Genomic DNA, 15,690 nt, shown 5'->3' on the forward strand with positions numbered 1-15,690 from the left:
GGAATCATGCGCTTATAAATCATTGGGTTATATTATTCAAATAGCCAAGTTTGGCTGAATTTTCATTATGATATTGAATGAATAAGGTTTTCACCAGATTATGTTATCTTGAATAGCCAACATGGCTGGATTTTTATGGTTATTAATAACCGGTATTATTGAGGTTTTCAAAGTTGCTTTAGCGCAATGGCTATCATATTATCAATAGATATGATTTATTCTACAATTGAAGGAATAGTCCCGAGTCGCTGCAGGCTTACAACCCGGCACTTGGGGGCTACATTATTCAAATCGAGATTACATGCAAGTCTCATGTCGCTGCAAGCATGCATCATGACACTTGGGGGCTAATGCAAAGTCATTTTTACTAGTCTTATTGAAGACCCGACTCATCATATTATAATGAGCCGGCCCTTGGGGGCTACCAATTGCTCATGTCAACAATTCAAGGTACACAAGTTTTCGTCCATAATATTGAAGGATTGATTGCTCAGTTGGTAAAGCACAAAGACTCTTAACATTGTGGACGTGGGTTCAAGCCCTATGATGGATGCTACATTATAAGATGTTATTTTCATTGAAGTATATATCAAGTCCCGGTTCAGTATTATCTTACTAAGCCGGCCCTTGGGGGCTACACATCACTGCTAAAATCTACATTATTATATTTACAAAGTTCCTGCTCATTATTGCATAATGACCCGGTCCTTGGGGGTTACACTGATTGAAGTTTTTATAAGCAAATTACAAGTCCCAGGTTGCTACAAGCATGACAACCCGGCACTTGGGGGCTACATATATGGAGTATTCAGTTTATATGATTGAGATGAACTAATCGGATTTCTTCAAGGTTGAAACACTTATTGGAGCAAGTCTTAAGTTATCACTATGTTCTCCTCTTAAGACTTGGGGGCTACAGGTATTATGCATATAAAGGAGGAACATCTTCATTTTATCAGTTTTGAGCAAATCAGGAAGATCAATTACATGACCCGGTGTCGATAACAATTATGACCCGGCGCCATCAATATTTATAAACCGGCCATTTTGGTAATATTAAACCGGCAAGTTTTACATCTTCAAACCGGCTGAATATCACATAAGTATTTTCAGACCCATATTTCTTAAACCGGCGCTTTGGGAGCTGATTCAAAGGAGTTATTCTTCACAATATTTCTCGGTGACAAACCAATGTCGGCAAATTGATTATGAAGCTGGTCTGTTGACCCGGATTTCCCAGAAGGAGGAAATAACAAGGACTTAAGGATGATCACGTACCGGTTTACAAAAATTCTTAACCCGGAGCATAACCTGTCAAATTTGTTCTTGTGTTTATTTTGCAGCATAAGTTTACCATGAATAAATCCAAGCTAAACTTGGGGGCTAATGTCGAGGATATACCCCGTGGCGTAAACCGGCCGGAAGTATAACCCGGCCGGACTAGGCGTTTCATTGGTAAACCGCCAGAGGATTGGTGGTTTACATGTCTGGCGGTTTACGTGTCTGGCGGTTCACTGGTATGACGATTCACGAGCCTGGAGACTCATTGGTGACCCGGCGAGTGTTCCGGACGGATGACAAGGCCCAAGGCCCAGCATGCCGGTTTATGTTAATGGTGGGCCGGTTTAAGAGGAAAGGCATGAGGAACATTATCTTACAAGGAGCTAAGACCTGGACTTGTATCCGGTTTGTATTAAGATAGATTAGTCCTAATCCTAATAGGACTCTACATGTAATCCGCCCCTCCAACATATATAAGGAGGGGTAGGGCTCCTCAAAAGGGGACAAGATTCACAAGTTCCACAAGTGGGACAAGTTAGGTTTAGACAATAGCTCTCGAGATAGAGCACTCTTGTAACCATGATCATCATCATCAATATCAATGAAGCAGGATGTAGGCTTTTACCTCCACCATGAGGGGCCGAACCTGGGTAAAACATCGTGTCTCTCGTCCCACTCAACCCCTCTCAAGCTACCACATAGATGCGCTGGCCTCGCGACTAAGTCCTGACACTAAGGACATCTGTCGTGACAATTCCACGACACATAGCATTAAGTATCAAGTCCTCTTTACTCCCATACGCCATAGCCTACCTCTCCGTGTTTAAGTTTCTGTCACTCTCGCAACACTGACAATAAGCAAACCATGAACATATTGCAACACCCTACAGCGAGGGCCCCTCACATTTGCACGAGACGAAGGGCACCGTGGGACAGCACCATAGATTAAATATACAATCATACCAACCAAGATCACGATTAACCCATAGGACAAAATGAAGGAAATATGCCCTATAGGCAATAATAAAGTTATTATTTATTTCCTTATATCATGATAAATGTTTATTATTCATGCTAGAATTGTATTAACCGGAAACGTAATACATGTGTGAATATATAGACAAACAGAGTGTCACTAGTATGCCTCTACTTGACTAGCTCGTTGATCAAAGATGGTTATGTTTCCTAACCATAGACATGAGTTGTCATTTGATTAACGGGATCACATCATTAGGAGAATGATGTGATTGACTTGACCCATTCCGTTAGCTTAGCACTTGATCGTTTAGTTTGTTGCTATTGCTTTCTTCATGACTTATACATGTTCCTATGACTATGAGATTATGCAACTCCCATTTACCGAAGGAACACTTTGTGTGCCACCAAATGTCACAACGTAACTGGGTGATTATAAAGGTTCTCTACAGGTGTCTCCGAAGGTACTTGTTGGGTTGGCGTATTTCGAGATTAGGATTTGTCACTCCGATTGTCGAAGAGGTATCTCTGGGCCCACTCGGTAATGCACATCACTATAAGCCTTGCAAGCATTGCAACTAATGAGTTAGTTGCGGGATGATGTATTACGGAACGAGTAAAGAGACTTGCCGGTAACGATATTGAACTAGCTATTGAGATACCGACGGTCGAATCTCGGGCAAGTAACATACCGATGACAAATGGAACAACGTATGTTGTTATGCGGTTTAACCGATAAAGATCTTCCTAGAATATGTAGGAGCCAATATGAGCATCCAGGTTCCGCTATTGGTTATTGACCGAAGACGTGTCTCGGTCATGTCTACATAGTTCTCGAACCCGTAGGGTCCGCACGCTTAAAGTTCGATGACGGTTATATTATGAGTTTATGTGTTTTGATGTACCGAAGGTAGTTCGGGGTCCTGGATGAGATCGGGGACATGAAGAGGAGTCTCGAAATGGTCGAGGCGTAAAGATCGATATATTGGACGAATATATTTGGACATCGGAAAGGTTCTAAGTGATTCGGGTATTTATCGTAGTACCGGGGAGTTACGAGAATTCGTCGGGGAGTGTATGGGCCTTATTGGGCTTTAGGGGAAAGAGAGAGAGAGGCAGGGCCGCTCCCCCCCCCTAAGGCCTAGTCCGAATTGGACTAGGGGGAAGGGTTGCGCCCCCTCCTTCCTTCTCTTCTCTTTTCCCTTTCCTTCTCTCCTACTCCTACTACTTGGAAGGGCTCCTAGTTCTACTAGGAAAGGGGGAATCCTACTCCCGGTGGGAGTAGGACTCCCCTAGGACGGGACATAGAGTGGGCCGGCACCTCCCCTCCTCCACTCCTTTATATACGTGGCCAGGGGGCACCCCATAGACAAAACAATTGATCTCTTGATCTCTTAGCCATGTGCGATGCCCCCCTCCACCATAATCCACCTCGATCATATCGTAGCGGTGCTTAGGCGAAGCCCTGTGTCAGTAGAACATCATCATCGTCACCACGCTGTCGTGCTGACGAACTCTCCCTCAACACTCGGCGGGATCGGAATTCGAGGGACGTCATCGAGTTGAACGTGTGCAGAACTCGGAGGTGTCGTGCGTTCGGTACTTGATCGGTCAGATCGTGAAGACGTACGACTACATCAACCGCATTGTGCTAACGCTTCTGCTTTCGGTCTACGAGGGTACGTGGACACACTATCCCCTCTCGTTGCTATGCATCACCATGATCTTGCGTGTGCGTAGGATTTTTTTTGAAATTACTACGTTCCCCAACAGTGGCATCCGAGCCAGGTTTTATGCGTTGATGCAATATGCACGAGTAGAATACAAGTGAGTTGTGGGCGATATAAGTCATACTGCTTACCAGCATGTCACACTTTGGTTCGGCGGTATTGTTGGATAAAGCGGCCCGGACCGACACTACGCGAATGCTTACGCGAGACTGGTTTTACCGCCGTGCTATGCACACAGGTGACTAGCGGGTATCAGTTTCTCCAACTTTAGTTGAACCGAGTGTGGCTACGCCCGGTCCTTGAGAAGGTTAAAACAACACTAACTTGACAAACTATCGTTGTGGTTTTGATGCGTAGGTAAGAACGGTTCTTGCTAAGCCCGTAGCAGCCACGTAAAACTTGCAACAACAAAGTAGAGGACGTCTAACTTGTTTTTGCAGGGCATGTTGTGATGTGATATGGTCAAGACGTGATGAGATATAAGTTGTTGTATAAGATGATCATGTTTTGTTGAAGTTATCGGCAACTGGCAGAAGCCTTATGGTTGTCTCTTTATTGCATAAGATGCAACCGCCAAATAATTGCTTTACTTTACCGCTATGCGATAGCAATAGTTGCAAGAGCAATAGTTGGCGAGACGACCATGTGACGACACATTGATATAGATCAAGATGATGGAGATCATGGTGTCATTCCGGTGACGATGGAAATCATGACGATGCTTTGGAGATGGAGATCAAAGGCACAAGATGATGATGGCCATATCATGTCACATATTTTGATTGCATGTGATGTTTATCTTTTATACATCTTATTTTTCTTAGTTCGACGGTAGCTTTATAAGATGATCTCTCACTAATTATCAAGGTACAAGTGTTCTCCCTGAGTATGCATCGTTGCGAAAGTTCTTCGTGCTGAGACACCACGTGATGATCGGGTGTGATAGGCTCTACGTTCAAATACAATGGGTGCAAAACAGTTGCACACGTGGAATACTCAGGTTAAACTTGACGAGCCTAGCATATAACAGATATGGCCTCGGAACACTGAGACCAAAAGGTCGAGCGTGAATCATATAGTAGATATGATCAACATAGTGATGTTCACCATTGAAACTACTCCATCTCATGTGATGATCGGACATGGTTTAGTTGATATGGATCACGTGATCACTTAGAGGATTAGAGGGATGTCTATCTAAGTGGGAGTTCTTAAGTAATATGATTAATTGAACTTAAATTTATCATGAATTTAGTCCTGGTAGTATTAGCATATCTATGTTGTAGATCAATAGCTCGCGTTTAGCTCCCCTGTTTTATTTTTGATATGTTCCTAGAGAAAACTAAGTTGAAAGATGTTAGTAGCAATGATGCGGATTGGATCCGTGATTTGAGGTTTATCCTCATTGCTGCACAGAAGAATTATGTCCTTGATGCACCGCTAGGTGACAAACCTATTGCAGGAGCAGATGCAGATGTTATGAACGTTTGGCTAGCTCAATATGATGACTACTTGATAGTTTAGTGCACCATGCTTAAACGGCTTAGAATCGGGACTTCAAAGACGTTTTAAACGTCATGGACCATATGAGATGTTCCAGGAGTTGAAGTTAATATTTCAAGCAAATACCCGAGTTGAGAGATATGAAGTCTCCAACAAGTTCTATAGCTAAAAGATGGAGGAGAATAGCTCAAGCAGTGAGCATGTGCTTAGATTGTCTGGGTACTACAATCGCTTGAATCAAGTGGGAGTTAATCTTCCAGATAAAATAGTGATTGACAGAATTCTCTAGTCACCATCACCAAGTTAGTAGAACTTCGTGATGAACTATAATATGCAAGGGATAACGGAAGCGATTCCCAAGCTCTTCGTGATGCCGAAATCAACGAAGGTAGAAATCAAGAAAAGCATCAAGTGTTGATGGTAAACAAAACCACTAGTTTCAAGTAAAGGGACAAATGGAAGAAAGGCGAACTTCAAGAAGAACGGCAAGCAAGTTGTTGCTCAAGTGAAAAAACCCAAGTCTGGACCTAAGCCTGAAACTGAGTGCTTCTACTTCAAAGGGACTGGTCACCGGAAGCGGAACTACCCCAAGTAATTGGCGGATAAGAAGGATGGCAAAGTGAATATAGGTATATTTGATATACATGTTATTGATGTGTACTTTACTAGTGTTTATAGCAACCCCTCAGTATTTGATACTAGTTCGGTTGATAAGAATAGTAACTCAAAACAGGAGTTGCAGAATGAACAGAGACTAGTTAAGGATGAAGTGACGATGTGTATTGGAAATGGTTCCAAGATTGATATGATCATCATCGCACACTCCCTATACTTTCAGGATTAGTGTTAAACCTAAAATAAATGTTATTTAGTGTTTGCGTTGAGCATGAATATGATTGGATCATGTTTATTGCAATACGGTTATTCATGTAAGTTAGAGAATAATTGTTGTTCTGTTTACATGAATAAAACCTTCTATGGTCATACACCCAATGAAAATGGTTTGTTGGATCTCGATCATGGTGATACACATTTTCATAATATTGAAGCCAAAAGATGCAAAGTTAATAATGATAGTGCAACTTATTTGTGGCACTGTCGTTTATGTCATATTGGTATAAAGCGCATGAAGAAAATCCATGTTGATGGGCTTTTGGAATCACTTGATTACGAATCAGTTGATGCTTGCGAACCATGCCTCATGGGAAAGATGACTAAGACTCCGTTCTGCAGAACAATGGAGCGAGCAACAGATTTGTTGGAAATCATACATACTAATGTATGTGGTTTGATGAGTATTGAGGCTCGCGGCAGGTATCATTATTTTCTGATCTTCACAGATGATTTGAGCAGATATGAGTATATCTACTTGATGAAACACAAGTCTGAAACATTTGAGAAGTTCAAAGAATTTCTGAGTGAAGTGGAGAATCATCGTACCAAAAATAAAAGTTTCTACCATATGATTGCAGAAGTAAAATATTTGAGTTACGAGTTTGGCCTTCAGTTAAAACAATGTGAAATAGTTTTACTACTCACGCCACGTGGAACACCACAGTGTAATGGTGTGTCCGAACATCATAACCGTACTTTATTAGATATGGTGTGATCTATGATGTCTCTTAGCAATTTACCACTATCGTTTTGGGGTTATGCATTAGAGATAGCTACATTCACGTTAAATAGGGCACCATCTAAATCGGTTGAGACGACACCGTATGAACTATGGTTTGGCAAGAAACCTAAGCTGTCGTTTCTTAAAGTTTGAGGTTGCAATGCTTATGTGAAAAGTTTTAACCTGATAAGCTCAAACCAAAATCGGAGAAGTGCATCTTCATAGGATACCCAAAAGAAAATGTTGGGTACACCTTCTATCACAGATCCGAAGGCAAGATATTCATTGCTGAGAATGGATCCTTTCTAGAGAAGGAGTTTCTCTCGAAAGAAGTGAGTGGGAGGAAAGTAGAACTTGATGAGGTAATTGTACCTGCTCCCTTATTGGAAAGTAGTTCATCACAGAAATCTATTCCTGTGACTACTACACCAATTAATAAGGAAGCTAATGATGATGATCATGTAACTTCAGATCAAGTTACTACCGAACCTCGTAGGTAAACCAGAGTGAGATTCGCACCAGAGTGGTACGGTAATCCTGTTCTGGAGGTCATGTTACTTGACCATGACGAACCTACAAACTATGAGGAAGCGATGATGAGCCTAGATTCCGTGAAATGGCTTGAGGCCATGAAATCTGAGATGAGATCCATGTATAAGAACAAAGTATGGACTTTGATTGACTTGCCCAAAGATCGGCGAGCCATTGAGATTAAATGGATCTTCAAGAGGAAGAAGGACGCTGATAGTAGTGTTACTATCTACAAAGCTATAATTGTCGCAAAAGGTTTTCGACAAGTTCAAGGTGTTGACTACGATGAGAGTTTCTCACTCGTATCTATGCTTAAGTCTGTCCGAATCATGTTAGCAATTGCCACATTTTATGAAATCTGGCAAATGGATAAACAAAACTACATTCCTTAATGGATTTATTAAAGAAGAGTTGTATATGATGCAACAAGAAAGTTTTGTCAATCCTAAAGGTGCTAACAAAATATGCAAGCTCCAGCGATCCATCTATGGACTGGTGCAAGCATCTCGGAGTTGGAATATACGCTTTGATAAGTTGATCAAAGCATATAGTTTTATACAGACTTGCGGTGAAGCATGTATTTACAAGAAAGTGAGTGGGAGCACTATAACATTTCTGATAAGTATATGTGAATGACATATTGTTGATCGGAGATAATGTAGAATTATTCTGCAAAGCATAAAGGAGTGTTTGAAAGGAGTTTTTAAAAGAAAGACCTCAGTGAAACTGCTTACATATGGAGCATCAAGATCTATAGAGATAGATCAAGACGCTTGATAAGTTTTTCAATGAGTACATACCTTGACAAGATTTTGAAGTAGTTCAAAATGGAACAGTCAAAGAAAGAGTTCTTGCCTGTGTTACAAGGTGTGAAACTGAGTAAGACTCAAAGCCCGACCACGGCAGAAGATAGAAAGAGAATGAAAGTCATTCCCTATGCCTTGGCCATAGGTTCTATAAAATATGCCATGCTGTGTACCAGATCTATTGTATACCCTACACTGATTTTGGCAAGGGAGAACAATAGTGATCTAGGAGTAGATCACTGGACAGCGGTCAAAATTATCCTTAGTGGAATAAGGATATGTTTCTCGATTATGGAGGTGACAAAAAAGGTTCGTCGTAAAGGGTTACGTCGATGCAAATTTTGACACTGATCCAGATGACTCTAAATCTCAATCTGGATACATATTGAAAGTGGGAGTAATTAGCTAGAGTAGCTCCGTGTAGAGCATTGTTGACATAGAAATTTGCAAAATACTTACGGATCTAAATGTGGCAGACCCGTTGACTAAACTTCTCTCACAAGCAAAATATGATCACACCTTAGTACTCTTTGGGTGTTAATCACATAGCGATGTGAACTAGATTATTGACTCTAGTAAACCCTTTGGGTGTTGGTCACATGTCGATGTGAACTATGGGTGTTAATCACATGGTGATGTGAACTATTGGTATTAAATCACATAGTGATGTGAACTAGATTATTGACTCTAGTGCAAGTGGGAGACTGATGGAAATATGCCCTAGAGGCAATAATAAAGTTATTATTTATTTCCTTATATCATGATAAATGTTCATTATTCATGCTAGAATTATATTAACCGGAAACATAATACATGTGTGAATATATAGACAAACAGAGTGTCACTAGTATGCCTCTACTTGACTAGCTCGTTGATCAAAGATGGTTATGTTTCCTAACCATAGACATGAGTTGTCATTTTATTAACGGGATCACATCATTAGGAGAATGATGTGATTGACTTGACCCATTCCGTTAGCTTAGCACTTGATCGTTTAGTTTGTTGCTATTGCTTTCTTCATGACTTATACATGTTCCTATGACTATGAGATTATGCAACTTCTGTTTACCGGAGGAACACTTTGTGTGCCACCAAATGTCACAACGTAACTGGGTGATTATAAAGGTGCTCTACAGGTGTCTCCGAAGGTACTTGTTGGGTTGGCGTATTTCGAGATTAGCTCCGATTGTCGAAGAGGTATCTCTGGGCCCACTCGGTAATGCACATCACTATAAGCCTTGCAAGCATTGCAACTAATGAGTTAGTTGCGGGATGATGTATTACGGAACGAGTAAAGAGACTTGCCGGTAACGATACTGAACTAGGTATTGAGATACCGACGATCGAATCTCGGGCAAGTAACATACCGATGACAACGGGAACAACGTATGTTGTTATGCGGTTTGACCGATAAAGATCTTCCTAGAATATGTAGGAGCCAATATGAGCATCCAGGTTCCGCAATTGGTTATTGACCGGAGACGTGTCTCTGTCATGTCTACATAGTTCTCGAACCCGTAGGGTCCGCACGCTTAAAGTTTGATGACGGTTATATTGTGAGTTTATGTGTTTTGATGTACCTAAGGTAGTTCGGAGTCCCGGATGAGATAGGGGACATGACGAGGAGTCTCGAAATGGTCGAAACGTAAAGATTGATATATTGGACGACTATATTCGGACATCAGAAAGGTTCCGAGTGATTCGGGTATTTCTCGGAGTACCAGGGAGTTACGAGAATTCGCCGGGGAGTGTATGGGCCTTATTGGGCTTTAGGGGAAAGAGAGAGAGGCAGGCCCCCCCCAAGGCCTAGTCCAAATTGGACTAGGGGGAAGGGCTGCGCCCCCTCCTTCCTCCTCTTCTCTTTTCCCTTTCCTTCTCTCCTACTCCTACTACTTGGAAGGGCTCCTAGTTCTACTAGGAAAGGGGGAATCCTACTCCCGGTGGGAGTAGGACTCCCCTAGGGCGCACCATAGAGAGGGCCGGCCCCTCCCCTCCTCCACTCCTTTATATACGTGGCCAGGGGGCACCCCATAGACACAACAATTGATCTCTTGATCTCTTAGCCGTGTGCGGTGCCCCCCTCCACCATAATCCACCTCGATCATATCGTAGCGGTGCTTAGGCGAAGCCCTGCGTCGGCGGAACATCATCATCGTCACCACGCCGTCATGCTGATGAAACTCTCCCTCAACACTTGGGGGGATCGGAGTTCGAGGGACGTCATCGAGTCTAACGTGTGCAGAACTTGGAGGTGCCATGCGTTCGGTACTTGATCGGTCGGATCGTGAAGACGTACGACTACATCAACCGCGTTGTGCTAACGCTTCCTCTTTCGGTCTACGAGGGTACGTGGACACACTATCCCCTCTCGTTGCTATGCATCACCATGATCTTGCGTGTGCGTAGGAAATTTTTAGAAATTACTACGTTCCCCAACACAAAACGGATCTACTCAAACATCATAGGATAACCATAGATCATTGGGAAATAATATATGGGGTTGAGCATCATGTTGAAATAGAGATTACAGCAGGGAGAAGAGGTGTTACACCGCTGCAAAGAGGGGGGAGTTGGTGATGACGGTAGCAAGATTGTTTATGTAGATCGTCGTCCCGATCGTTGCCCCGGCGGCACTCCAGCGCCACCGGAAGCGAGGGGGAGAGAGCCCCCCTCCTTCTTATTCTTCCTTGGCCTCACCCCAAGATGGGAGGAAAGTGCCCCCTCTGGTCCATGGCCTCCATGGCCGCGTAGGGGCGGGAGCCCCTCCGAGATTGGATCTCCCTCTGTGTTCTCTTCTGTTTCGTGTTCACCCTGATCTGGCCGAAACCCGTTTCTTATATTCCCGGAGATCTGTAACTCCGATTGCACTGAAATTTTCACACGATTTTTCTCCGGATATAAGCTTCCTTGCACCCAAAGTAGAGGTCCAACCGATGTACGAGGTGGGCACAACCCACCACTGCGCGCCAGGGGCCTCTGGCGCACCCTGGTGTCTTGTGCCCTGTGTAGGCCTTTGTTTGCGGTGATTCCAACTCCCAAAAATCACATATATTCCAAAATAATTCTCCGTAAAATTTTATTACACTTGGACTTCGTTTGATATGGATACTCTGCGATACAAAAAACATGCAGAAAACAGGAACTGCCACTGGGCACTGGATCAATAGGTTAGTCCAATAAATCATATAAAAAGTTGCCAAAACTATGTAAAACTTGTACAATATTGGCATGAAACAATCAAAAATTATAGATACGACGGAGACGTATCAGCATCCCCAAGCTTAATTCCTGCTCGTCCTAGAGCAAGTAAATGATAAAGAAGATATTTTTTGATGTGGAATGCTACCTAGCATAAACTTGATCATATATCTAGTCATGGCATGAATATTAAGACATAAGTGATTCAAAGAATAGTCTATAATTTGACATAAAGACATTAATACTCAGGCATCCCAACAAACAATCATATGTCTTTCAAAATATCAATGCTAAAGAAAGTTATCCCTACAAAATCATATAGTCTTGTCATGCTCTGTCTTCTTAACACAAAGTATTTATCATGCACAACCCCGATGACAAGCCGAGCAATTGGTTCATACTTTTTAACGCGCTTCAGCTTTTTCAACTCTTATGCAATACATGAGCGCAAGCCTTGGATATAGCACTACAGGTGGAATAGATTATGATGATAGGGGTAAATATAGAGAAGACAAAAAAGTAAGAAAGTCTCACATCGATGCGGCTTACCAATGGGCTATGGAGATGCCCATCAATTGATATCAACGTGAGTAGTAGGGATTGCCATGCAACGAATGCACTAAGAGCTATAAATGTATGAAAGCTCCATATGAAAACTAAGTGGGTGTGCATCTAATCCTATAATGAAAAATTTTCACTAGTATATGAAAGTGACAACATAGGAGACTCTCCATATGAAAAACATGGTGCTACTTTGAAGCGCAAGTGTGGTAAAGGATAGTAACAATGTCCCTTCTCTCTTTTTTTCTTTTTTTTCTTTTTTTCTTTTTTTTCTTTTTTTCAAATTTTCTCTCTCATTGTCCAGAGTCTCATCCCGACTTGTGGGGGAAAATCATAGTATCCATCATCCTTTCCTCACTGGGGCACTACTCTAAGAATGAATAATGATGATCATCACACTTCTATTTACTTATAACTCAAAAGAAACAAAAATTACAACTCGGTACCTATGACAAAGTATGGCTCTATATGAATGCCTCTGGCAATGATCTAGCGTAACATGTATGAAAAATGATGAATGGTGGCTGAGCCACAACTACTATGTCAGCTATATGATCATGCAAAGCAATATAACAATGAATGCTCAAGTCATCAAACAGAAGCGGTGGAAGTTGCATGGCAATATATCTCGGAATGGCCATGGAAAAGCCATAATAGGTAGGTATGGTGGCTGTTTTGAGGAAGATATAATAAGGCTTATGTGTGATAGAGCGTATCATATCACGGGGTTTGGATGCACCTGCGAAGTTTGCACCACGTCTCGATGTGAGAAAGGGCAATGCACGGTACCATAGAGGCTAGCAAATTGCGGAAAGGTAAGAGTGCGTATAATCCATGGACTCACATTAGTCATAAAGAAATCATATACTTATTGCAAAAGTTTATTAGCCCTCGAAGCAAAGTATTACTACGCATGCCCCTAGGGGGATAGATTGGTAGGAAAAGACCATCGCTCGTCCCCGACCGCCACTCATAAGGAAGACAATCAATAATAAATCATGCTCCAACATCATAGCATAATGAGAGACTATACGTGAATGCTTCAGCAATCACAAACCTTAACACCAATATTGTTACTAAACACAACCATTTACTAGTACCTCCCACATATTCAATCTCCATATCACAAAACTATTGCAAGGAATCAAACATATCATATTCAGTGATCCATAAGTTTTATGTAGGATTTTATGACTAACCATGCAATTGACCAATTCCTTTTGACTCGCTAAATAGATATAAGTGAAGCATGAGAGTTTAATTCTTTCTACAAAATACCATGCTCTAACAAATATAATTGAAGCAAAAGATCATTCTTCAAACAACGGTTTTCTATGTGAAGAGAAACAGACAATCCAAACTTCAAATGATATAAGTGAAGCACATGAAGCATTCTATAAAGCCACACTCAAAAGATATAAGTGAAGTGCAATGAGCATTCTATAAATCAACCATGGACTATCTCATACCAGCATGATGCTTAAAAGAAAAGTGAAAACTAAATGCAAAAGGCACTCCAAGATTTGCACATATCACATGAACGAAACGAAATCGAAAACATACCGATACTTGTTGAAGAAAGATGGGAAGCCTTCGGGGGCATCCCCAAGCTTAGACGCTTGAGTCTCCTTGAATATATACTTGGGGTGCCTTGGGAATCCCCAAGCTTGATCTCTTGCCTTTCCACCTTCTCCTCATATCGAGACCTCCTCGATCTTTGATCACTTCGCCAACATAAAACTCAACAGAAAACTCGGTAAGATCCGTTAGTATAATAAAGCAAATCACTACTCTAGGTACTGTTGCAAACCAATTCATATTTTGTTTTTGCATTGTATCTTCTGTAATATAAATTTTCCATAGCTTATACTACCGATAAAAATCGATGGTTTCATCAAAACGAGCAAAACAATGCATCAAAAACAGAATCTGTCTTAAACAGGACAATCTGTAGTAATCTGAACATTCACCATACCTCTGGTACTCCAAAAATTCTGAAAAATTAGGAAAAATAAAAAATTTGTATATAAAGGCAGTGCAAAAAGTTTCAGAACCATTTGACGTTCCGGTAAAAGATGTAAAATCGAGCACTACAGCCAAAGTTTCTGTTTTGCACCGCACAAACCAACAAGCAATTTAAACATCCTAAAGGCAAATCTTGGCACATTATTTTTATAATACAATGGAATTGTACAAGGGGATAATTATTTTTGTTGAAAAGTTCTTGTAATTCAAGATTCACAAAGTTTCCATGGGCATGAACAAAGTTCAAGGCATGCTCCCACTTCCACCGTGCTCGTCTATCTCACTTTGACTTTTCTTTTTGTGAAGTGTTAAGTTACCCTCTATATTTTTTGTTTTTAAACTATATAAAAGCACTCAGAAGAAATAAATGACTCTCTAAAACTTCCAGTTGTCTCCCTGGCACCGGTTTCTTTAAAGCCATTAAGCTAGGCATAAAGTGCTCAAGTAATGAATCCACCCAGATCCCAAGGTATATCAAAGCCAATTTTAATTAACAATGATTTGGCATTTAGTAATGAGCACAAAGCAACATATATGATGCAATGATGAAGTCTAACTCTCTTCCTATGCATCGGCATGTCATACAAGAACAATTCATGCACATCAAGTAAAGGCCAATACATAGTATAAGCAGTTTCTTGCAATTTTATCGTGTTGGAAACCTAGAGAGGCGGAGATATAGTTCCTCTCTCGTAATAATTGCAAGTAGGAACAGCAAGCACATGCATATTATATTCATCAAAATCATCATGTGCAACGGTAAAAGGCAACCCATCAATATAATCCTTAACAAGAGCAAACTTCTCCGATAAAGTGTAGTTGGGAGAATTCAAAAAGAGAATAGGACTATCATGTGTGGGTGCAATGGCAACAATTTCATTCTTAATATAAGGAACAATAGCAAGTTCATCTCCATAAGCATCATTTAGATTGGCATCATGGCCACAAGCGTAGCAAGCATCATCAAAAAGGGATATTTCAAATGAATCAACGGGATCATAGCAATCATCATGGCATTCATCCTTCGGTAAGAACAAAGGAACATTAAACAATGTATTAGTTGGAGGGTTACTCTCATTAGAAGGCGGGCACGGGTGATCAATCCGGTCTTCCTTTGCTTGTTCTTCGCTCTCCTCATCATCTTTTTCATCCAATGAGCTCACAGTTTCATCAATTCCTTCTTCCATAGACTCCTGCAACATATTAGTCTCTTCTTGCACAGCGGAGACTTTCTCAATAAATGCATCAATATCGGAATTGTGTTTATAATTATCATAGCAATATTTAAGGATAGCAAAAATTTCAGGTCTATAAACTGAATCATCAAAATCTTCAAACTTTTCAAACAAAGATTACATTTCATAAGCACCCTTAAAAGCAACAAATTCTTCTATTCGTCCCACATCATAGTAATCATATACACCTATAGCATAAGAAGCCAAGGTTTCATTATCATTAAATTCAC

Source organism: Triticum urartu, chromosome 1, assembly GCF_003073215.2.
Source record: "Triticum urartu cultivar G1812 chromosome 1, Tu2.1, whole genome shotgun sequence".
Classification (NCBI taxonomy): Eukaryota; Viridiplantae; Streptophyta; class Magnoliopsida; order Poales; family Poaceae; genus Triticum; species Triticum urartu.